This window comes from Hermetia illucens, chromosome 1 (genome assembly GCF_905115235.1).
Source record: "Hermetia illucens chromosome 1, iHerIll2.2.curated.20191125, whole genome shotgun sequence".
NCBI lineage: Eukaryota > Metazoa > Arthropoda > Insecta > Diptera > Stratiomyidae > Hermetia > Hermetia illucens.
The window spans coordinates 74570366-74595403 of NC_051849.1; the positions used below are offsets into that span (position 1 = coordinate 74570366).

The 25038-nt window shown below is 40.2% G+C and overlaps 1 protein-coding gene across 2 annotated transcripts in view; it reads left to right on the top strand.

Annotated features, from left to right (window-relative positions):
- The first annotated feature begins 430 nt into the window (after positions 1 to 430).
- LOC119655631 (mannosylglucosyl-3-phosphoglycerate phosphatase) overlaps positions 431 to 25038 on the top strand; it is a 114847-nt gene continuing 90239 nt past the window's right edge. For both annotated transcript variants that reach the window (XM_038061612.1, XM_038061628.1), the window contains exon 1: positions 431 to 1218. The gene's annotated coding sequence lies outside the window, so the exon portion shown is untranslated. The remainder of the gene's footprint in view (positions 1219 to 25038) is intronic.

Consider the following 25038-nt stretch of genomic DNA (forward strand, 5'->3'; position numbering starts at 1 on the left):
ATCCTTGGACGCTTCCCATTATTCCACTATTCTGTTCATTGGGTCAACTTTCGCCACATCACAATCAATATGCAACGTCCGCAGCGTTTTCCCGGCTCCTCAGTATTACAACCAGTGCAATGCCTTTGCACCAGCGACCAGAGGAAAACATAATCAAGTTAAGCAGTTTCTCGTGCACAGAGCTTTCGAGCTCGTGACCGCTTTCCACTGATTTTCCGTGGGAAATTCTTGTGTTAGGCTGGCGGTGGTGAACATTAGCTGTTCGGTACTCAACATTTTCCGCCTTGGCGTCCCTTGGTCTCAAGCAAATTCCCACATGCAATAGTAAGTTCGCTACAGACAACACGCAGTGGTTCAAGTTTTCCCGAACACTTGTCGCTTGAAAGCTACTCTTGCGCTGTTTTCCTTTGAATTAGTTGTTGTTGGCTCAGTTGGGGCTTTGGCGCTCAGGCGACGATGCTCCCCGAAAAACTGAGGAACATTTTTTCAGTTTGCAGTTGGAACTGGTAGAGTTTAGTTAGGTGACGGCAATCGCGTGCTTTCGCATTTCCATACAGAGGAATTATTCTGGGCCCGGTGGTATTAGCGTTGAAAATCGCGAAGGGAAGGCCACTTGCCAGTCCCTGATCACTCCCTTGGAAATTTCACAGAAAATTGAGTTGCACACCTTTCGCGGTCGGGTGTTCCCTTTGTCGGCGGCTTAGGAGGTCCTGCAGGTTTTCTAGGCGGGTGTAGTGGTTCGCCGTCCGCGCTGATTTCTTGCCCTTTTCGGATGCTTAATGACCGTGTCGTCGTTAGTCATTTCGTCTGGTAGGTGACCTTTGTGAATGTGACTTTGCGCTAAATGGACAATTTGCTTATGGAAAGTGCTGTCTTATAGATATAAATGAATAAAGTCGACACCAGCGGTCACTTCCCACTTTATTGAACCAATTATCTGGTTATAAGTTCCAATTGTTCCTTGTTGGGTGGTGATCATAAAATTGCATTTATATTTGGTTGAGTGTTTGAATTTGTAATAATTTAACGAACTTCCTGTGAGGGTGACGAAAGTGAATTAACCAAAAAGGTAAAGTCCTGAAAAGGGTCAAAACGTTGCACGGAGACGTGTGCGCCTTGGGCATCTTATCGAATCGATAACGTTGGGAAATCTGCAAGTTGCCTGCTTTCGGCCGCAGTTAGCCATCGCTTGAACTCGTGCTAGGATTTACAAAAGGAGTAAGTGTACCTGATCAATTATTTCTAACAGTTCACCTTATTTATTATTTACTCAACCTTTTGCATTTACGGTACTTATTTTTAAACACCGCAGATTGACACAAATTTCTTTCCGGTCTGTTTCCGCGTTCAAAGAACTTTTTGAATTTCTCGTGAGTTTTTTTGTTTACCACGTGATGAAGCTTCCACCGGAATCTATTTTTGTTGTCTTTTACACCTGATTTCATGTTACTTTTGCTGTGGGTCCGAAGAAAGCTCCTTTTATCTCTTTTGCGTAGACACTGAATTAATGATGAGTTCTGTTGACGCCGCCCATAAATAAAATATGAAATTGTAAAGTACAGAATATCCGTAATAACATAGGACCACGTATGTATGCATCCATGAACATACATCACATTCCTGGTTGCGTAGTAAAGCGTACCCATTTTAATGCCAAAAGAGCTGCTACTCGAAATAGTACTAGAAATTTCACAGCATACAGTGCTTACAAAATTATACCTTTTTCTGTGTAAATACTCCCTAATCCCTCTTTTGAATGCTTAGTTTTTACGACAAAGTACATATTTCACGAGGAAGTGAAGAAAATACAATGGAGATAATTTGAGTAGATAACGTATGAGTGAAATTCGCCTAAATTTTAAAAGAGAGGAAATTAGGAGATGTGTGAACGATTCTTCCTTCATTGACTTCTACTACGTATATGCATACATACATCTACATAGATAAAATAGTGACTAGTTAGTTGGACTTAAGATATTCTCCGCTATCTTGCTAGGCCGGATAGCCCCATACGGCCAGAATATCATTGGCCTATACCAAAGAGGCTTCACTCCAGGCAAATCAGCAACAGATCAGATTTTCTCTCTGCGACAAGCGATGGAAAAACTGTTGGAATATGGACATCAGTTGCACTACTGGCCTATGCTGACGATATCGACATCATGGGAAGAACAACCCGAGACGTACAAACTGCCTTCATCCAGATCGAGCAGGCGGCGCGAGATCTTGGGCTGCATATCAATGAAGGCAAAACAAAATATATGGTGGCAATGTCAGCACCGAAAACCAACCAACCAGCAACATCGAATTGCACTGGTCAAACGGGAAGAATAAAGATAGGAGACTACAACTTTGAGACCGTTGATAATTTCTCCTATCTAGGGTCGAAAATCACAACCGATAACAGCTAGGATGATGAAATCCGCGCACGGTTGTTGTCAGCCAACAGAGCCTATTTCAGCTTACAAAAACTGTTTCGCTCGAAACGTCTCACCACAGGGTCAAAGCTCTTACTGTACAAGATAATGATCTTGCCAGTTCTCATGTATTCCTCGGAGACTTGGGTTGTTAGCAAGAAGAATCGCGAACTCTTGGCCGCGTTCGAGAGAAAAATCCTCCGAAGAATTTTTAGCCCCCTACATGAGGATGGACGATTCCGTAGCCGACATAACGACGAAATATATGAGCGATATCATGACCGTCCGGTTGTGGATAAAATTCGGCTCAATAGGTCACTTAATCCGTATGGACGAGGATGATCCAGCCCGGAAAGTCTATAAGGGCAATATCTATGGTAGAAAAAGAAGACGAGGCAGACCCTGGCTGAGATGGAGCGATGGCGTACATCAGGACGCCAGACAGCTTTTAGGGATATCGATTTGGTGGACCTCGGCGCAAAACCGGGATGTCTGGAGTTCCTTATTAAGGCAGGCCTAGACCGGATACCGGTTGTTGCGCCGTTGATGATGATGAATTAGTTGGACTTGCCATGACATGAAGTATGGGTAACCTCACTACTAGGTTAGGTCATGTGGGCATTATTTTCCAATTGTTTTACATATTCTCTATTGTCTATTATCAACTGTTGTGGACCTTTATGTTGAAAACGGATTGCCAACCACACTTACTCGCCATCTTTCCATATTTCCAGCAATGTGTGCCAACTGTCCTCAGAACTCTTCCAGAAAACTACACTTTTTCCCAATTATTTCAAGCCATGCAGGTTTTGGACGATGCACTCTTTGCACATCCTAGTACTGGTTTCAGTTCCCTTGATTCAATGAGCGCGTCTACCAGTTGCTTGTTCCTAATAATGAAGCGTCGTCAGCATCGATTAACTGGTTTGATGCAATAGATTTTCCTGCTGAAAACTGGGTACTCTCGAGTCGCATAATTCTTGAATGTGGCTAACCCATTTGAGTTTTCGTAATTTTAGCACCTTAGGTAATTTCCGGTCGTCATATATAACGTACAGCCCTCTGTTGTGCCTGATTCACCATGGGTCATCCTCTCGAACTACTCAAAGGATTCTTCTTGACACTTTGCTTTTAAAGCCTGAGGCTCCGCTTCCGTAATATAGCACAGGCTAGATAATTGCTTTATAGACACGGAGCTTCGTCTTTCTATGTATGTATTTCGACTTTACCATGGGGAGGATCTAATATTATAAGATGATATATACAAAATTTTATGTAAGATGAAACTTTATTAAAATCGTTGTACTGGCTGTCTGGTCATTACATACACTTTTCTTGAAAACGGCTGCGTTGATTCAAATGATTCAAAACAAATTTTTTAAGCGCTATGAATTTGTGTGGAATTTAAAGAGAGGCTGGCTTGTAAAATATGGTTGACATTTATCACTTGGTGGGATATAGCGAATCAACCACACCACCGCGCCATAGTTCACGGTTTGCTGAAATGAGCTTTAGCTCCCTCTAGGACTTCTGAAGAAGTCTTCTACGTCACGTGCTAGATGTCGGTCAAGCTTTCAAGCTATTTTCTGATGCGTTCCAGGATTATTTTAGCTATTATCTTCGGCAGTGACGATAGGGAGCACGCAAATACCCCTTCAATTATCACACTCAAAACGTGTGCTCCTTTTCGGATCACCCCATTCTTCCTTTCTCTTGGAAAGGACTCCGATTCCCAGGATTTCTGTACGTGGCAGTAGCAGATCTTCATAAACTATATGTGCAGCGATAAATAACTCTGTGGGGAGGCTATCAAGTCAAGTGGCTTTACTCCGTTTGGGTGCATTAATGGCCGAGATCATATCTCTCCTGCTTTGAAAAACAGTTTATATTCACATGTTACGGTGATAAGCCATTGGTTATGGTGATATGGTTAAGAACCGTGTTGAAGTGTTCCTTCTAACTTTTTAGTTGCTCGTCATCATAGATAAGGAGTCAACCTTGACGTCCTTCACAGAACCATCGAAAGATTTGCGACCACATTTAAATTCTTTCGTCATTGATCATTGCGTTCTGCGGCATCTTCAGCTTCCCTGACCAGGGCGATAACAAATTTTCTTTTGTCCCAGCACGCTGAACTTCTCTGGACTTCGACAAGATAGATTTTCTCCTGTCTAGCGACGGTTCTTCTAAAGTACAAAAGCATGTTGCGTAAGAGGGCGAGGAGTACTAAACAGATTCCCAGTATCTTACTTCACTTAGGCCCAGAATGTTCAGTTCATATGGCTGTAATGCTCACTGGAATTGGAGAGAACGGGCATTCGAGAGATCCTCGATGTCGTTGTCGAGGAGTGCGAGCACATTTTCAAAAACCAATCGTAAGTCGTTTTCGATAGCTAAAGGTCGTAGACGTTGTACACGTTTACACAGCAATAAAGTTACGAAATTTACAGGTTACTAGCCCACACATTTCTATCCCTTTTAATCACCTTTTATGACAAGCAGGGAATACTTCGAGTATATCTTTACGCACCAATTCACAGGGCGAAGGAGGTGTCAAATTTATTTTTCTCCTGCTAAATCCGCGTCGGGAATCAAATCGAAGGCCTCAATTAGTACTTTCACGTGCAGATATTATTTTCGACATCCGTCTCAAAATAGGGGACTAAAGGGTGAGAATGTGCAAAATGTGATGCTGACGTCATTATTCATGAGAATAGTTGATATATAGTGTTTGAAGTCCGTATATGAAGTAACTTATTTTCCTCATTCTTGAAAAATAGTGCACAATTGAATTTTTGACGATGCATGCGTGAAATTCTCGTAAACCCAAGCTTCTTCACATAAGAAAATACAAAACCTTTCTTCCTAAATATGAAAAGTTATCAACGTTTTCCAAGTTGTATTCACCAATTGCGATATTTGGTTCAGCTGGCTTCTGTTTTACAATTTAGGCTATGATCTTCTCTATTGACCTGTAATCCTACCTTCTCTACTGTATCGAGTTTTACGAAGGTTCCTTTGGGCCTGAGCAAATGTAGTTGGCTTTAAATAGTACCGCGAGCATATCATTCATTTTGGACTGTAGAAACATTGAATCGACGCTAATAACAGTGTCCTTCATTTTCGAGGCAACCCGCTGTTGCTACTTTGTCGGTCGAGTTGAGGAAATCGGCAAATTATGATACCGTCCATCTTTTATTTTCCACTGATGATGCTACCATCTTTGTGTCTATTAATACGCGATTTTGGTTACGACCCAGTTTTTGTCACTGTTTTGTAAGCTTTTATTTTTTTATTATATTATCTTTAAGTATCGTCTTTCCTATCCAATATTTCCAATTCAAATCAATCGCTGCCTTTTTTTCCAGGAATGAGTTTCTAGTCTTACCTACGCGACAGTTTTATTAGTGTCCCTTACTCTTGCCCACGTGCTTTTGACGGGTTTATGAGTACTAATTTCTTTTCCAGAGTGGACGCATACGCTTGAGCTACCAGTTCAGTCTCAAATCCAAAGTCTCAGCCAACTGTAAAAGCTATCGTTCGTTACCTGATCCTTTTCTTTAATAGGAGTAAGAACGTTGACCGTTAGACGTTGTGGTTTGTCGAGATACTTTATGCCTCGCAACTGATTGATTTCCATAGGTTCTGTGATTTTCTGATATGACCATTTGGAGCTGAACATTGAAAGGTTTTTCTCATCTAAGCTAGCTATATTCCCTACTATATGCTTGCTTTTAGTTCCATTGTTTTAAACCCAACTGCCAATTGGGATAAGAAATGGATGTGAGCTAAATATTGTTAAAAATACCGAGGTAGTCAGTTGAGTTTGGCCCCCTTTCTATCTACAATATTTCATCCTCGCCTAGTTATGGACTTAAATAAAAGACAAATTGAACTTTGCATTATTAACAATATACCGGAAAAGGCAACAATCTCAAAAAACGATGGCGAATGCAGAAAAAGGAAGCCTGTGAGTACCAACAGGTCTGTGAACTCAAGAAGTACCGAGAGACAATCAGTATGAAGCCATATAAACCCAGATGTACTGAACAACGACCAGAATTTCACCACCCCTTACCGAAAAGACCTCAATTCAAGCAGCAAGATCAGATTTTCTCTTTGCGACAAATACATCAAATTTCAATCGACTTTAAAGTTATTTATGAGACCATAGCCGGGGAAAACTTTACAGGGTCATCAAAAAATTTGGTATCCCTACAAAAATGCTAAGACTAATCTGTTGCTTGCTGGTCAACGTGCGAGCTCACATGGAAATAAAGGATCAGTTTCGGGACCTTTCACCATCAATAATGGTCTAAGACAAGGAGATGCTCTGCCATGTATCCTTTTTAGCGTTACTATAGAATAGGTGGTCCAACACGATGAAATGAGTGCTGGCCTATGCTGTCAATATTGGCATAATGGGAAGAATAATCCGAGATGTATGAGCTGCCTTCATTCAGATCCAGCAGGTGGCACGAAATCTTATGATGCACATTAATGAAATCAAGACGAAGTACATGATGGCTACGTCAGTACCAAAAAAATAGGAGCAATGCAATAACATCCAATAGCACTGTTTGATTAAAACCAATGAAGGTAGGTGGTTGGTGATAGCGAATTTACAAGAACTGTTTAGCCAGAAACATAGGGTTCCAGAAACTTGCCAACTTTTAGCTGAGAATCCTGCAGAGAATTCTTGGCTCTCTACAGGGGTATGGACAATTCAGTAGCTTATATAACGATGAAATTTATAAGCGATACCACGTTCATTTGGCTGTGGATAAAATTCGACCCAATAAAATACGGTGGGCGGGTCATCATAATCCGTATGGACGAAGATGATGCAGCCTAGAAAGTCTTTAAGGACAATATCTATAGTAGTAAAGCAAAACGTGGCAGAAGTTGCGGTAGTGGAACGAAAGTGAAATGCTCTGTTAGAGAAATTCAATTGGTGGAGCAAAACCAGGTTTTCGGAGTTCTTTATTAAGGCGCAGGCCTAGATCGGGCATATTTTGAAGTTTTTGATGAAGATTATAAACAAGGAGAATTTTTGCTTACTTTCTCTTTTTATACACTTTTTTCTTTTTACAATTTATTCTCTTAGAGTAATGGAGACTATTTGTCATTTGGAATCTTATAAGGTGAGCCAAAAATTGGAAATTTAAGGAAGTATGTTTAAGACTTCGTTGAAAACAAAGCCTTATTAAAATCGATTCACTGTCTCTGCTGTCCGTCCGCAATTTTCTTAGGTAGAAAGGTTAGATCTGTGGGCCCTCACACAAGCGTTGAATTACGTTGTAACACGTACAACTACACGAAAAAGATTTTTTTCCATCGAATATGGCCATGAGGGGTATCAAATGAAAGGTCTCGATTAGTACTTTCCAAAATAGAAATCTGCTAGAATAAAGGTAATAATAGCATAAGTTCATCTTAGATCTGTAATGCAGATATGATATGGGGTATCATATTGGAAAGTTTGGTAGAAATCCAACTATCATCAACAAAGCTATAGCAGGTCACAGTTGCCTCTTTTGAATAAATTTCTACTTCCCAAGAGTGAAAAAGTCAGCGTCAAACTGAATTTAGGGTATATTCCTCCCAGCGCCACTATCTCATAGCAAGCTTTCCTTGTAAGTTTAGAGTGTATTCATGAATAGGTTTAACTTTCCAAATGAAAAGCAAGCCTGTACAATGTAGTTGTCCTTGAATGTCTCGCTTGTACTGTCACTTTTATGGAGGAAGTGATTCATAGTTAGTTCCTTATGATGTACTACTACTAACACGAATTTAAAATTTTGCTTGTTTCTGTCTGTTAAGGCTGATTTTAATAGGCATGTTCATTTGTTGGGGATTCTCGACCCAAACCAGGTCAATTCTACCTCACTGATTATCAGTCGCAAACTTTATCATATAAATCTGTTTAAGAAATTCTGGTTAGATGCTGTCTTCTGGAAAAGCTAACTCTCTCCATATCTGTGCCACGAGATCCCAACTAGTATTGAGAAAAAAATAGACCAATTTCTACTTGGACCATCTTCCTACCTTCTTATATTTAAATTTTGGAAGGCCTGAACACAGTTTGACGCATGCAGTCCCATCTATTGACTATTTAAAAAGCTATTGCGGTTGCTCTTTTGTTTCAGTAGACCTTTGCCAATCGGTGAATGTAGGTCGCAGTAGCCGTTTTTCCTGTCAGTTATGGAGTGCGCCGTGATTAAAGTTTTGCTTTGCGAAAGGATATTCAACTGTTGAAATCCATCCATCCATATCTTATGAACCTTTTTCTACAGGAATATCGCAGAACAGCCTGTATATCGCAAATTGCGGGCAAAGTGGGAGTCACTATCGATAAGATCGAGATGATTTGTCTTCCGTCATTATTGCGGGCAGCGAAAGGTGGATATCGAATGGAATCAACAGACGATGCGCCATAGTGGGTCAAAAAGTATGATTTCATGAAACGCAGACCAGTAATCACAGCTGACCTGAATTTTAAAACGCTAACCGTCCGGTGTCATGCTTCTTCACGACAACGTCCGTCCTCACATCGTTGCCTCAGTCAAGAAGAAGATTCAAAACTTTTGTTGGAAATTTTTAGACCATTATCCATACAGTCTCGACCTTCCACCCAACGGCTACCTCCTCCATTCGAAAAAGTGACTTCAAGGCCCTGATCCAAAATGGATTGTTGCGCCAACGATTATTATTATTAACTGGTTCAATTCCCATGCCATAAAATTCTATGCTGAGGGTTTAAGGAAGTTTATGCACTGTTATGACAAATGTTTAGAAGTGAATGGCGATTATGGGGAAAAGTAAATTAGATATGTAGTAAAACATTATTGTCAATAAAAAAATTCTCACAAGCTTATTTGTTTAAAGCCAAATGGTCGTTGCTTTTGGAATACACTTTGCATAGTAACATTTGGCTTGCCACCTATGCATTATAATGTTGTTATAACTACGCATCATAGCCATATTGAGGAGACCCTACATTAACGATTTGAATTAGACATTGATAGTAGGCATTCTATAAAAAGACTTGATAATAAACCATCAATTAAGTATTATAGAATTTTATGTTTGTTTATTTTAGCTCTAATTTGTAGGTCTTAAGCTGGGGCTAGAGCGCTCGCATGTAGAATTCCCAGTTACCTAAAAGCGCGGTTGTCTCTCCGACCTTGTCCCACGCTATCACAATTTAAATATTACTTGAGCCTTTCAATATATCGTTCTGGATTTTTATAATTGTATAAATAGCTGAAGTTTGCCTTTGAAAATCTCCCAAACTTTATTTTGCTTTCAGCACGGCGTTCAGCCTATATCGCTCAGTTTCAAATCTCGGGCATGCCACATGATTTGGGCCGTTTAGCTTGCGGTCGTGTCTAAGGCAATCCGGAGAATCATTTATCAAGGTACAGCCACTGTCTAGAAAAAGTATCCCTTTCCTTTGATGAACTGAGTATGATTGTCCTTTTTTCGTCATGACTTCACTCGATGCAATTCCTAATATTAGAGATGAGTTTGTGTGTCCATTTGTTTTTCGAGGACTCGTTTCGTCTGAGCTTTCGGCGTTTACAGGACTCTTTTTTCGTTTTTCTGGCAACAACATTTGGGACAGCCGTGGCGTTTGCGATGGCAATGATTAAAGGACTCGATTTTCGGTTTTCGAAAGCACTTCAATCCATGACCATTACAACATTTACAGCATTTCTTACAGATAATAAAACCATAAAAAATTTGTCTGTGGCTCTCAATTTTTTTTATATAATTTTTTATAATCCGTATGGGCTTTATATATATATACAATTTTTTACTTTTTCAATTATATCGGCTTGTATCAGAAAATGTTCAAAATCCTAGTACGGTATTCACTGATCTCACGGATTGGTAAAACAGCATGAAATAAGAATGGTAGGAGTTAGCGTGTTGAGACCTGTTATCATGGTTCACAAAATTTTGTGGAATGGGTTGACAAACACGTCAATATTTCATGAAACATTGTCACCAGTGATGAGTCGTGGGGCTTTTAGTATGACCAATCCACGAAACACCAAATAGCTGAGCTTAGGGATTGGGGGGAGGGACGGCCAATCAAGGAGCGTGCTATGAAGTCCAAAGTGAAAACCATGTTGATAGCATTCTTCGACTTGTGAGGAATTATCTACCGGGAATTCCTGCTCCCTGGCCCTGTTGGTGTGTCTGTAGAATTGCATTCGTCGAGTACGAAGATAAATGTGGGACGCTGGTGAATGGTTTTCATATCATCATATTCCTTTCTCATTGTTAAGAAGTTCTTGTCCAAAAAAGAAGTTAATATGATTGATCATCCTCCCTACTTATCTGATCTCGCCTCCGCGGACTTCATGCTGCTTCCTAGGCTGAAAGTGGCATTCAAAGGTGAACCTTTTTAAGATATCAAATCGAATCAGCAGAATGTGATGAGAAACATGAAGTGAATTCCTACGGAGGACTTTCAGTGGGCATTCCATAGCTTGAACAGACTTTCTACGAAGTATATAGAGAGAGAGGGGGGATGTATGCAGAAAATTAAATTAATAATTTTTGTTTATCCTTTAATATTTTTTTAAATGGAGTCCCGACACTTTTGGAGCGCACCGTGTATATATTTTTTCATTATTTATATTTAATATTTGCAATTTCCTTGTCAAAATGCTTAACAATCGTTTCAGGGCTATTTATTAATTTTACTATATTTACAAAATTTCTCTTAGCGATATATTTACATATTTTTATTTACAGTATTTATAATATATACAGTATATACAATTTTGTCCGAAAATCGCAATTGCCATCCCTCTGGAGTGTCTCTAGACAAATACCCTGATCCCCTTATTTTTAAGTTCTGCCCATTTTCTAGGATTTTGAAGCGCACTGCCTGATAGTAGAGTGACTTGATGCCACTCAGGTCGCTAACCCTACTCTCAAGGATTATTTGCATCTGAAAGTGCTACATCAATTTTCTGGTGCTGAAGCGAGTGACCTTCTGGAAATCTATAGTAGTGCCCGCTGTCTTCAACATCTCTTCTGTTGGGCGAAGTTTTCTCCGCCTTCTTCTTCTGTTTCCTGCTTTTGGTCGCGGGCGGACTAATATTTTTATTTTTAAGGACGAAATCGGTATCTGTTTCCTTTCCATCGCACTGCTCCAATACATTTAGTTCATCCGTCTGCTCTGGTTTTCCGTTGGATGATAATCAGGTTCGCTTCCTTTTCTCGTATTATTATCCGCCAGTGTCGATATTTTTGGTAGTCCCAATGTTGCCTGCATTGGTGCACTTTCCATCGATATCGATTTTTGTTCTGTTTGTTTAACTGGCCCTGCGGTCGTCATTTTGGTCCGACGTTGATGCTTTTCTCATTCGAGAGGGGCATTTCTGCTGGCGTCTTTGCTGGCGCTGCTCCATTTTAGTGATCTTTACTTCTAATTCCCGATTTTCTTTGAGTGCTTGCTCTAGTCTAGTCTCTAGTGCCCCAATTTTTTTCTTCCATGTGAAATTTATAATTTTTTTCTGTCTGCAGCTTCGCTTGAAGATTAGCTACTGGTAATGGTTTTATACGGTGCTGCATGAGTGATGTCAATTGTGGTACGCCAATTATAGCTGAGCTTCCGACGTTCTCATCCCTTCACAGGTTTTGTGTAAAACAAACCCTTATTAAGGTTTTGGATAAAACAAAACCCTTTTAAAATCGGTCCGTCCGTCTGTCTTTGTACGCCTGTCTGTCACAGTTCTGGTCAGAAACCGTTACTTCTATTGATACGAAATTTGGTAGAAAGGCGAAACTTGTGAATTCTATTGCATGTAGTGGGTAGCATAGTTCCCCTTTGAGTTTAACAGGGAGAAAAAGCGTGATTTACCCCATTTTTTTTATTTTTAAATGCAAATATCTCAAAAATAAACAAGTTAGAATACCGAAAGCTGGTGCTTCAGGTATAAAGGTTTCGTGTTAATCTTATGTGAGTAATTCTCTATGAACGTTTTTGCATTCATATGTACATACAAGAGTGCAAAACATTCCGTCGTATATTGCCAAACAAATAATGCATATGACATTCATATTGAAAACATAAATATTGTGCGCAAAATTGATCTAACGCATTTTTGCGCATTTCTACTTTATTCTGTGCACTAAAGCATACATAACATACACATACGTCCATCTTATTGAACACTACCCCGTCTCCCTTAGTTGATACTGATTTAAATGACTAAAAAAATATAAAAAAGAAAAGCGAAGGTGTCTGCATGGACTCCGCCTTTCATATAAGTTCACTGTATACATATGATGATGACGTCACACACGTCCTAGAATGCAATAAATTTTCATGAATAATTTGACTTCCAATAACTTTGTAAATAATAGTTGCATTGCGTTCAAAATGTCTTATATTATCGGCTACACTGTTGGCAAGTTTTGTACTTCTAGGATGAACTTAAGGGTGGTTTTCGGGTAAATTTTTAAAACATGGTAATATATCATTACTAACTTTATTTGTACAGATATCGGAACGGAATGTATTTTGAGGCCTAGATTTCGTATAGATGCGTCACTGTAATTTTTTTTTTCAGTTTTTTTGGTTGGGTAGATTCTGAGAACGAGACTTGTTTCACTTTTTGAGGCACACATTTTGAACCCCCACTCCCCTATGTTTCATTCAATATCTTCTGATAAGATCAGTTTCGGAAAGTACTAATCGTACTTTATTCGATACCCCACATGACCATACACTGTGAAAAAAATTGTACACCCCCCTTTCGCATGTATGGAAAGCCCCCTTCAGACTCAACACAAAATGGCGCCACTTGCTGTATGTAAGAAGACATACAGACCACATGTTCTCACCAAATTACGTGATAATCAGTTCAGCCGTTTCCGAGCAAATCGGCTGTGACAGACAGACAGACATTGAACCGATTTTAATAAGGCTTTGCTTAACACAAAAACTTATAAAGATAGTCAAAAAATACTAAAGTATAAAAATGTGGCCTTTCCATCGCTCAAATACTAAGTCAGCAGTTTCCCACTATCATCTTTTCTTTGAAATACTTTGAAACAATGGTTTCTTGTGGTAAATCACACTTTTTTCCACTACGCCCTTCATATCCACCAATTTATAAAAATTTATTGCGAGTGGTTAAATACAGTAGATTCTCAAGGAATTCGGCTTACTTTCAATTTATATGAGAAAACCAGTTTTTGTTTCTATTGATTTTTATATCAAAAATTCCGGTGATTGCATTATTTTGATTATAACGCCATTATTATTTATCCCACTGACTTGTATCAACTCATTTCAAAGGTCATCCTAAAATATTTTGGGTTTTTAGCCACACTCGAATGGAAAAGCATGCGTAGAAAATTTCTCACATAAGATGAACACAAAACCTTTATACCCGAAGGACTAGCTTTCGGTATAACTTGTTTTCTGTAGCGAACACTTTTACATCACCTGAAAACATTTTGTTTTCATCATCATCATCAACGGTGCAACAACCGGTACCCTGTCTGGGCCCGCCTTTATAAGGAACTCCAGACACCCCGATTTTGAGCTAAGATCCACCAATTCGATATCCCTAAAAGCTGTCTGGCGTCCTGACCTACACCATCACTCCATCTTAGGCATGGTCTGCCTCGTCTTCTTTCTCTACCGTAGATATTGCCCTTATAGACTTTCCGGGCTGGATCATCCTCATCCATACGGATTAAGTGACCCGCTCACCATAACCCGTTGAGCCGAATTTTGTCCACAACCAGATGGTCGTGGTATCGCTCATAGATTTCGTCTTTATGTAGGCTACGGAATCGTCCATCTTCATGTAAGGAGGCAAAAATTCTTCGGAGGATTCTTCTCTCGAACGCGGCCAAGAGTTCGCAGTTTTTTTGCTAAGAGCTTAAGTCTCCGAGGAATACATAAGGACTGGCAAGATCATAGTCTTGTACAGTATGAGCTTTGACCCTATGGTGAGACGTTTCGAGCGAAACAGTTTTTGTAAGCTGAAATAGACTCTGTTGGTTGACAACAATTGCGTGCGGATTTCATCGACGGATTTTCGGATTTTCGACCCTAGATAGGAGAAATTGTCAACGGTCTCAAAGTTGTAGTCTCCTATCTTCATTGTTTTCGTTTGACCAGTGCGATTTGATGTTATTCGTTCTTTTGGTTTTGGCGCTGACTTTGCGACCATGTACTTCGTCTTGTCGCCACTAACATGCAGCCCGAGATCTCTCGCCGCCTGCTCGATCTGGATGAAGGTAGACTGTACATCTCGGGTTGTTTTCCCATGATGTGGATATCGTCAGCGTAGGCCAGTAGTTGGGTGGACTTCAAGAGGATGGTGCCTCTCGTATTTACCTCAGCATCACCGATCACTTTTTCCAGGCCCAGGTTAAAGAGGACGCAAGATAAAGCATCCCCTTGTAGACCATTGTTGATATTGACTGGTCTTTAGAGTGATCCTGCTGCTTTTATCTGGACTCACACATTGGTCAAGGTCGGCCTAGTCAGTCTTATCAATTGCGTCGGGATACCGAATTCTCCCATGGCCGTGTCGATGATGATGATGACGGCCATATTCCAGCAGTTTTTCCATCGCTTGCCGCACAGAGAAAATCTTATCTGTTGCTGATTTGCCTGGAGTGAAGCCTCTTTGGTATGGGCCAATATGTTTTGAGCGTATTGGGCTATTCGGCCTAGCAAGATAGACAAGAATATCTTATAGATGCTACTCAGTAACGTGATACCTCTATAATTGCTGCACTGTGTGATATCTCCCTTTTTATGTATGAGACAGATAATGCCTCGTTGCCAGTCGTCAGGCATTCGCTGTCCCATACTTTGAGCATCAGTTGATGAACCGCTTGGTGTAATTAATCGCCTCCATATTTAACTAGTTCGGCTGTAATTCCATTTGCTCCTGGCGACTTGTGATTTTTAAGCCGATGAATTCCACGGACTGTTTCTTCTATACTTGGTGGTGGCAGTATTTGTCCGTCCCTCTTTGTCTCCGCGGGATGAGCATCGAGGTGTATAAGGCTTTAACTTGTTGGCTTGTTGGTAAAACTTTCGCGCCTGGTGCGGTTGGTTCCTGTACTTTTCTAGTCCACAGACTTGTTGGTTCTCCCAGGGTTCCTTTTTCTGTCTGTGAAGTCGCTTCTCCGTTCGATGGAGTTCGTGATAAGTCTCTGCGCGTGCCCGCGTTCTTTGAGAATGCAATATTACTCGGTATGCAGCATTCTTCCATTCTGTAACTAGCTTACATTCATGGTCAAACCAGCCGCTCCGATTTTTCTCGCCGCGTGGGTCAAATATGTTTGTGGCCGTATCAATGATAACGTTCTTCAGGTGATTGTGAAGATCATTTGTTGATGCTTCATCTCCAGATTCTCTGTTCACTGCGGTTATCGCGGCAACCATTTCGCCCTTATAGGTGTTGTGGAGGGCTGTGTTTTTGTTATTAGATATCTAAAATAAACAGAATAATTGCTAACTATAAAGATTCTTTCGATTTTTAGAAAAACAGTTGATTTTTTTTATGAAAGAAAGTTAAATGCTTTTCTGATTTTCAAGCAAGCAACAAAACGTAAAAAAAACTGATAAGAAAAAGTTGACGTTTCCTTTTGTAAGCATTTCATTTCATTTGAATCGGCTGTTTCCTTTTTTGTCCCCTATTGTACATATTGGATTTTATAGTGGCTTTTACTTATCAGATATGGGTAAAAGTATAAACGTAAGTTTCTTTCATTAGGCGGAGAATAACCGTTCTTATAAGGACGTCTTGAAGATCATCGCGAATAGTTTGAGGTTAATGTTCACTACCGTGAACTAGCTATTTCAACCAGTTTGCTAACACAGCTGTTCCAGATAATTATATTTTCGCTACTGTACCCTATCAACCCATTGGTTAAGTAGAATAATTCTCTTTACGATAGTGGCGTTTAGTGGTATGTCGGTAATGAAGACTTGCGAAACATGTCTTCCTCGAAAGCCTTCGTGGTTTAATCAGGAACCCTGTTGTGCATTCTGCAGGTACTACTTTGTCATTTAACATCAATTATTGGTTTCCATGAAATGTGCGCTGTGGCTGCTCTATCTTGTTAGAACCCCAGGTTTGGATGGTTTTCTATAGATGGCATTAAACATTTTACAGCATTACTTGATATTGAACACTAGTATTGGAACTGCGTTTTTGTTTTCATTCTGAAATAAATGTCGACCAATGGTCGCTTTGGCCGATAAACCGCGCGAAACAGTACACTTCAGTGTTACTGATGGATGCTTCCCGGATTTTTATACGTACTCCGGTTTCGTTTGGCTAAGAATACATTTAGTTGAAAATATTCTTCTTCAGTTACTTTATAAATTCTGTATGAAATTAGGATTTTATTTGCCTTTACCGAAAACGAATGGTATATACAACCGTTTTTTGGCTTTAGTGCTTGCTCATAATCTCAGTTTGTTAAACGTCTCCAGTAAACTGTTCAATATTTTCATCCATCTTCATTTTTTGGAACCATGAAGGTCTATTACTGGTCCTTAGTGCCTAAAATATCTAAGGAGATCCATAATTTCAATTATAAAGTTTTATTTAATTGCAGCCACTAACTTCTCCCAGAAATGAACACGCAGCTTGTCATCCTAGTGGAATACAGAATCTTAAAAACATGTACACTTAATAACTCCCTTCTAAATGTTGCAAATAAATAGTTCCTCTAAAAGTTAGATGACATGATATTCAAAACTCATCCTGCATCCCCACACAACAACAGATATTATTATCATTTATATGAGATGAATGTTTTTGACTCTTTTCTTTTTCTTACATGAGCTTATATTACATTATTATATCATTAGAGTAAGTAAATTCACCTCATTTCATGCCACATCATAACACTACTGTGGACACTTTTTTTCAACCACTCTACCACCTACAAGTTTTATAAACATCTACCCTGACCTGCATCCCCAAAAGAAGAATATTTCATAGCACTCGCCCTCTAGATAGTTCCTCTTCTCATATATATTTTCTGAAATTGCTCCATCATATCCTTCTCGAAATTCTTTATAAAATATGTCTTCAAAATCCTCGAGATTCTTAATCCTACAGCAAATTCACAAAATCCCCAATTCTGTGCAAAATTTCTATAGAAAGTTATACAAGAGTATTCTCACTTTTATGTATAATTTTTTTTGAAAGCGCCGATGTCAATGCTGATCTCTCCACGATTAAGTAATTCCTTCTTTTCAAGGCATTTCTTTTCTCATCTTCTCATGTGTTTCTACTTTACACTCTTTCATACATCTTCAACATACTTTACACCCTTTCATACATCCCTTATTTCCATACATGCTTTACAAAATCTCCAACGTTCCCCCTTTTCCGTCTTGAGTATCAATCGTGCACATACTCATTTATCCTTCATATGATACCCACGAAGGAAATCCTTCTCATTCAAAAGTTTTAATATAATTTATCGAATTTGGCCACATCGGCGTAATTCTGTAAATTTTCAGTAATTTTGAAGACTCCAACTTGAGAGCGTATCTCTTCAAAAGTGTAAAAAACTTCTCAGTGTGCCTTGTTCACATGGACGTACGCATTCCATTGTAAAGTAATATTCCTTTTCCGAATGTCATTATTTATTTTTATACATATTTTCCCACACATCCAGATACAGATATTTCGTTCAACTGAGCAACGTTGGGCAATGGTTTGGATGCCCAACACTGGTGGCCACGTGTATCGATGTACAAAATGCTGTATCCAACAAATATGTATGCTGTCAACATCCATCAACGATGTTTTGTTGCCTCGTCTGTTCATATGTACAATGGCTTAAGTGGTGTTTCTCCAATTATTTTTCCTTAAGGAGCCCTGTGTATCCCACGCTCTTACGTGTACGAGAGAGAAATTCTTATAAAAATTAAAGCAGGATCTGACTCGTGTGGAGATAGATTCATACATATGTATATAGTTCATATAATAACCCCATTCTAACAGCCTTTCCTTATACAGGTACACATTAGGGAGTTGACGAGAATTATGAGGCTCGCTGGGACTAATAAAAATGTCAAATCAGGAAAGATTCAAAGTTCTAAAAGTCTATGTGGGACAACATACGTACCAGCGCTGTCTATTCTTGGCAGTGTACTTCAATTCTCTCAACGACTTTACGAGATGCTAGCACTCTTTCTCCACCTTTCCGTGCAGCTCAAAAGCGATCAATTCGAGGGCCATCCTGTGATAGTGGGTTCCATTGCATGCCTCAACCCGCAATGGAGTTGTCACCCTTCCCTGTTATATCCGCCTTCTCATCAACACGTTTACTGTTATCCGGCCTGTACACTGTGGAAACTCTTCATTTATTATTGATTTAGTTCAGAGTAAGTTGATTCTCAACGGGCAACATGAATCAATGGAAGCTTGGAGCCTTCGAGTAAGACTGGCGATCATTTTCCATATGCTACCCCCGTACAGTAGCGAAGAGATGACCTTGGCTGGAAGAACTTCTACTTTATATTGGTGTTGAGATATCTGTATATTCACATTTTAGATAAAACAACAAAGGCAGATTTATAAGGCGTTAAGCAATATCAAGTTCGGTACCGTCGCCAGTAGAAACAATATTTCCTAAACTTTTCGACCTCTCTCTTTTTTCTGCTCATTAATGCGAATAGGAAAGGTACGAAGACCCATCAGACATTGACGCCGACAGTTTACCATTGTCACTGATTGCAAAACCGTTCCCAATGAGATCATCGCACCTTAACATCGGTCGTTGATTGCCGTCCTGCGAATTAAGCCACCGATAAAACGGCGTAAGGAACGCACTGGCCCGCGGTGCATTAAATGGTGGCGATTTCGTGAGGAGAAAGAACAAATGATCTCACTCACGCGATTATCGACCATTACGAATGTGGAAGAATCGCCGAACCAAATGAAAGACACGATCCACAAAGCGGCCTCTGCAATCCTCGGGGTCACCAAGCCGAATAAGCGGTACATCAACCGAGATACTTGGTTTTGGAATGACGATGTTAAAATGAAGGTCCGTGAAAAGAAACGCCTCTACCACAAATTGTTCGACGATAAAACGCTGGCCAATTGGCAAATTTATAAGAATGCCAACCGCGCAAAGAAACCGGTCGCTGTCACCTGAGTGGACCATTACAAAAATCTTTACGATAAACTGGACACTCGGGATGGCGAGAGAGATCTGTATCGACTTGCTAAAAGCCGTAACGAATGCACACAGGATAACGAACACTACTGTTGCGTTAATAACAAGAACGGTACTTTGCTTACCAACCCTCGGGTCGCAACGGATAGATGGCAAGAATACTTCGAGCAGATTTCAACTGAAGAATTTCCTCATTCACCACTTCCACAATCGTTGCCGACATTTGGATCAGTTTCACCTGTCAGTGCAACCGAAGTCAAGGAGGCAATAAAAGGAAGCTGGGAGCCAACACTGTAGCTCAGTGAATTCTTTAATCAGGTTATTCAGGAAGGAAGAACACCATCTGACTGGCAAGAAAGTACTACTGTTTCAATATGGAAAAAGGAAGGTAGTACAGCAGAATGTTCAAATTACAGTCCGATCCGATTACTTTGGCATACCATGAAGATTTTTGAAAGCATTCTTCACAACCGTATTTGCGAAATCGTTGAAATAACCGTGAATCAAGCCGGATTTGTCAAAAATTGCGGAACTACTGACGCAATACACAAGCAAAGTTCGAAGTATGGCGGGTGTATCAAAACCACATTGTGTCTCTGTTAGTGTTCATCCAGGAAGCGCCCTCTCACCACTCCTCTTTGTTCTTGCTATGGACACCGTCCCACGGGATATCCAACATCCTGCGCCCTACTCATTGCTTTATGCAGATGATGTTTTCCTAGTATCTGATAGCAAAAATGATCTCGAGTAACTTGTCCAAAAATGGAATGATCGCCTCATGCAACACGGTCTCAGATTGAATCTAAACAAAACTGAATTTTTGACGACCGATCTTCATGATACAGGTCAGCGGCAGTGATCTGTCCAGAACTGAACGATTTAAATACCTCAGGCCATAGCTATCAGCCAATGGAAAACTGCGTTGTGAATTTGCGTCACGCATTAACGCAACCTGGATGAAGTGGGGTTCCACAATTGGTGTTCTTTGTGATCGACGTATCAACGAACATCTCAAATCTAAAATTTACCACAATGTCGTCCGTCCTGTCGCTCTCTATGGTTCTGAATGTTGTCCGACTATAAAAGACAATGAACCGCGTCTTGCGGTAATGAAGACGAAGATGTTGCGTTGGACTAGTGGCGTGACACGTTTTGATTACATCCGAAATGAGGATATCTGCGATCGTTATGGGGTTGCACCGATCATGGAAAAATTGGGAGAGAGGCGTCTTCGATGGTATGGTCCGCAATTCGAGCTAACGAGAATTCACTTGCCAAGATTGATCGACGGTAAACGAAAGGCAGGCCAAAACAACGGTGGCTTGATACGCTGGATGGGGATTTAAGAGCCTCGAGATTGCACCCAGATCAGACATTCGATAGAGCCAAGTGGCCAAACCGATCACGACGAGCCGACTCCGCTTGTGGACGGGACAAAGGCTGAAGAAAAAGGATTTCGTTTTCGGAATGTGCAATGAGAGATAAAGTGTCTCCGACTCATTGATTATCAACGCGCAATCCTACACAAATGAGAAAATTGGGAATGGACCTTGACGAAGATCTTCCAAAATACATGTGTGAGGTGAATATGTGTGTGTGAAAACAAGCTTCACTTGAAACCCTTCCACTTGTCTAGTTTTACGCTTTAAAGTAGAATAAGATAAGAAAGGATCTCAATCAGAGATACGCCAAGAAATGGTCATTAGATAGAACACGGTATAAGAGAAAATATCCTCTGGGTCACGAGATCGAGAGTCTGACGCTCAGAAATCTTGACCATCGTTCCCATGAAGAAAGATGACCGCCCAATAAACACCTTGAAGCACTTTGGCCAAGGCAACATAGAAGACTTGAGCGATAGCACGGAGGAAAAAGAAAAAGTATCGATGACAGAGTTTATCACTGGAAGATTTTTCAAAAGTTTAAAGTCCTCTGCACATTGCGGCACAATGATTCGTCCACATCCGCATGTTAATATAACTTACTATATTATTGAAAAGAAGTGAGATTCCATGAGATGTTACAGGATTGCGAATTGTGGTGAAGTGCTCCCTCTATTTCTTTATCGGCTCACCATCGTGGATGAGAAGCCTACCGTTAACGTCCTTTACAGAACTTACGGTCACCTGCAGGTTTTTTCGTGATTTGGTGTACAACAAAGAAATTGTTATTATTTGCAATAGGTTCTGTTTTCCTGAGCAAACTTATGGTGCGATCCCGCTTTCGAGGCGTACGCTACACTGCACTTTTCGTACTTTTTCATGGTCACGAAGCTCTGTGCTCACACCATTCCTATATTGATCAAATTTGGAAGATAACTCCTTAATCTACTCGCGATGTAGTCGATCTAATTAGATGTTTGTTGCCGATTAGTCGAAATCTAATTGAACTTATGGCAGGTCCTGTGTTTAAAAAAGCTGCTTCCAATGATAAAATAGTGAAAATTGGCAGAGACTACTTTGGCATTCAGATTACCCATTAAGATCACAATATCACATTTAGGGAGTCTTACAATCCCTTTCGGCCTGTAATTGTGCATAGATACCGCCCTTCTTCTCCATATAGGAAACTTTCGTTGGTGCGAAGCACTGCATAAATGTAATGCTCTGTTCTGTTCGAAATCAGTTTCCAGGCCATGAAAGCGTGTCTTGGGGTAGTCGTTAGCAAAAGTTCTACACTGGGTTCACCTCTACCGTTCTAAAATAATTTTCAGAGTCCTACCATCTCACTTCGCTGGGTCTGTGAATGCCCAGTTTATGCCACTGGAATTCTTATTTAGTTTGACGATAGGGAACATTTTGGGGGCTCTTGATACTTGCTAAGTAACGTGTGTACATTTCAGGAACCAATCAAAAACCATTTTCGACATCCCAAGTGGTAGTCGTCTTTTTATGATAAGTCGGCCATACTTTGAGTGTATACTTAAGTCTCAGCTCAATGAGCACTTTGAAAGTTTTTTAAACACTTTGGGAAAGTTTCTTGCAGGCAACTGTATGTGGAATACATAATTGTAGTATCCTTATGTTTGTGCATCTTCTTCTTATCTTTTCAGCTATGTTCCGTTCGGTATCGAATTCGCCATATCCAGATCTACCATGGGCTTGGCCTAAACGGAGTAAAAAGGCTCTCAAATCGTTTTCTGGCGTATCAAATTATCGTTACTTGCCGTCGACTTAGATGTTCAAGTCAATATCAACTAGTGAATTCTCTCAATTTATCCACGGTGGGGGCAAGTCATGATCATAGCATATCACTGATTCAACACAATGTTTCCGTCTCAATTACCGAGAAGCGGTGTTTATTGTTTTTGGTAGTCGGTCAATCCAATTAGAGAAGGCTGTAGCGCAAATGACACCGCGTTACATTTTTGTTTTGAGAGTTTCGTTATTACACTGATCGAAGATTACATACAGGAGGTGTCATGGAATGTGATGGCGTATATGCAAGTTGCGCGGTATATGCGTGGTCAAAAATACTATGCAGAGTGTGTCGATGGCGCCTAAATGGTTTCCTTGTATATGGGATTGAAGAATTGCATACATGTGCGATATTTTTCTTCCACCATGCAAATTAAAGCAATTTGTCGGGAAACGAACTTTTTATATGTAGCCTTCTTGCGTGGATTGTAAAGAATGATAGTTATGAAATACCACTTCAACCAAGTTACGCTGATACGTGAAGTACTATCATTTCACAGTTCACCATTGGCAAATAGCAGTGATTCGAGATACTTAGATCATTCGGTTCTTGATAGAACGTTGTTTCGTTGATCGATCGGTAATTCGTTATTTAATTATTTAAATTCAGTTCCTCGAGATCAACTTTGTTGCGACCCGCTAGGAAAGCATTACCTGCATAGAGCAGTATGTAAGGCGCGGGGCATTGAATATTCTGCATGACAGACGGGAACAAAAAGGAGTGGCGAGAGGATGCTTCCTTGATTAACACCGGAAAAGACACAGAAACGGTTTTGATATTTCTGATACATATCGAACTTTATTTTTCCACAGTTGAACGTCTTCCCTATGTGCAAGTAGCAGACTGGGCGAAAGGCTATTGAAATCAGCTCGAAATATTCCTACCATATGTCCGTCGCGGTCCGTAAGTCGGTAAACAAAGAACTGTTCTTGTCTTCTTGTGGAATCTTGCCTCTTAACGGACCAGTTTTCGATATCCTGTTTGCATTGGTGTTGGCTTTTGCCAATGAACGCTTCTCACGTTGTTTCGACAGTGGCAGCCGCTAACGGCCAATATTGGGGTGCGATAGTCTAGCATGGTTCTCATTATCGAATGTTGACAAGTACATGGTACGCTCTTTGCGTGTTCCAAAGCCTTTACATAGCATTGATTGGCGTGCCCCGTTTTGCCGATATGGCTATTAAGATGAACCACAATGACGGTATAGTCACCGGCAGGCACTTTACAGGTCCTTGTATCAAGTATATATCAGAAAGCATTTTTTTCGGTATCGGGTAGTCTATGGCGCGTATGCCGTTAAGAAACGAGTCGCGCGGTCAGCTGAGATAATAGCGACTTTCAGCAACCGGTCATCAAATCGCTTGACTTCTTTAATGGCGTCACGGAAATTTCAGGGATAGCAATGCTACCGCCATATTGACTGCGGGGACTACCAAAGTATAGGAGTTTCCAGAGGTTCGCGCACTATGTCCTATTTCTTGACATCATACCATTGAGTTCCTTACAGAGCGCAGATATCGCTCCGAAGGTGCCAATATGTAATTTGCAGGAACGGATCAATGTTGCTAGGTTTAGTGTGCTTGCATCTGGATACCGTGCGTCAAGACCCCTTACTCATTTCTCTACAGGAACGAGGCTCGCTTTGACTAACGTGAATACCCTAGTATTTTTCCGAATCTTGTTAACTGGCATGATTATTTATAACGAAATTCAATTCGTTTTTTTTTCTGTCTGTCACCAAGAAAAAACAAGTAAAGTGCGTTATTCCAACCATATTTTATTTATCTCTTTCCTTGACCACAGCATTTTATTTCAGTTTTACTAAGGAAAGTAATAAGCAGCTCAAACCCTCGTCCACTATCTGAGCCCGAGACCAGCATGTTATGTAAATAACATGATAGAGTTTAAAAGTGTAATAATCATATTTGCTTTTCTAATTAAATTTAAATTAATTAAGAAAAATCCCTTCATTAGTTGTAAGAAATGAAATCCTGATACCTGATTAGGTATCAGCACTGAGGAAGGAGGAGGATGCACGTGGTCTCCGAAACAATTGTATGCGGGGAAAAAATAAAAATATTTGCAGGATAAGGAAAAAAACCTAGTTCTTTTTTCAACTTATAAAAAAATAATCATTCAATGTTGCATAAATAAAATGTAACAGATGCAAGGTTAACGTAGCTGTTACGGGTTTAAAGGAAATTGTGCTCGCATTCAG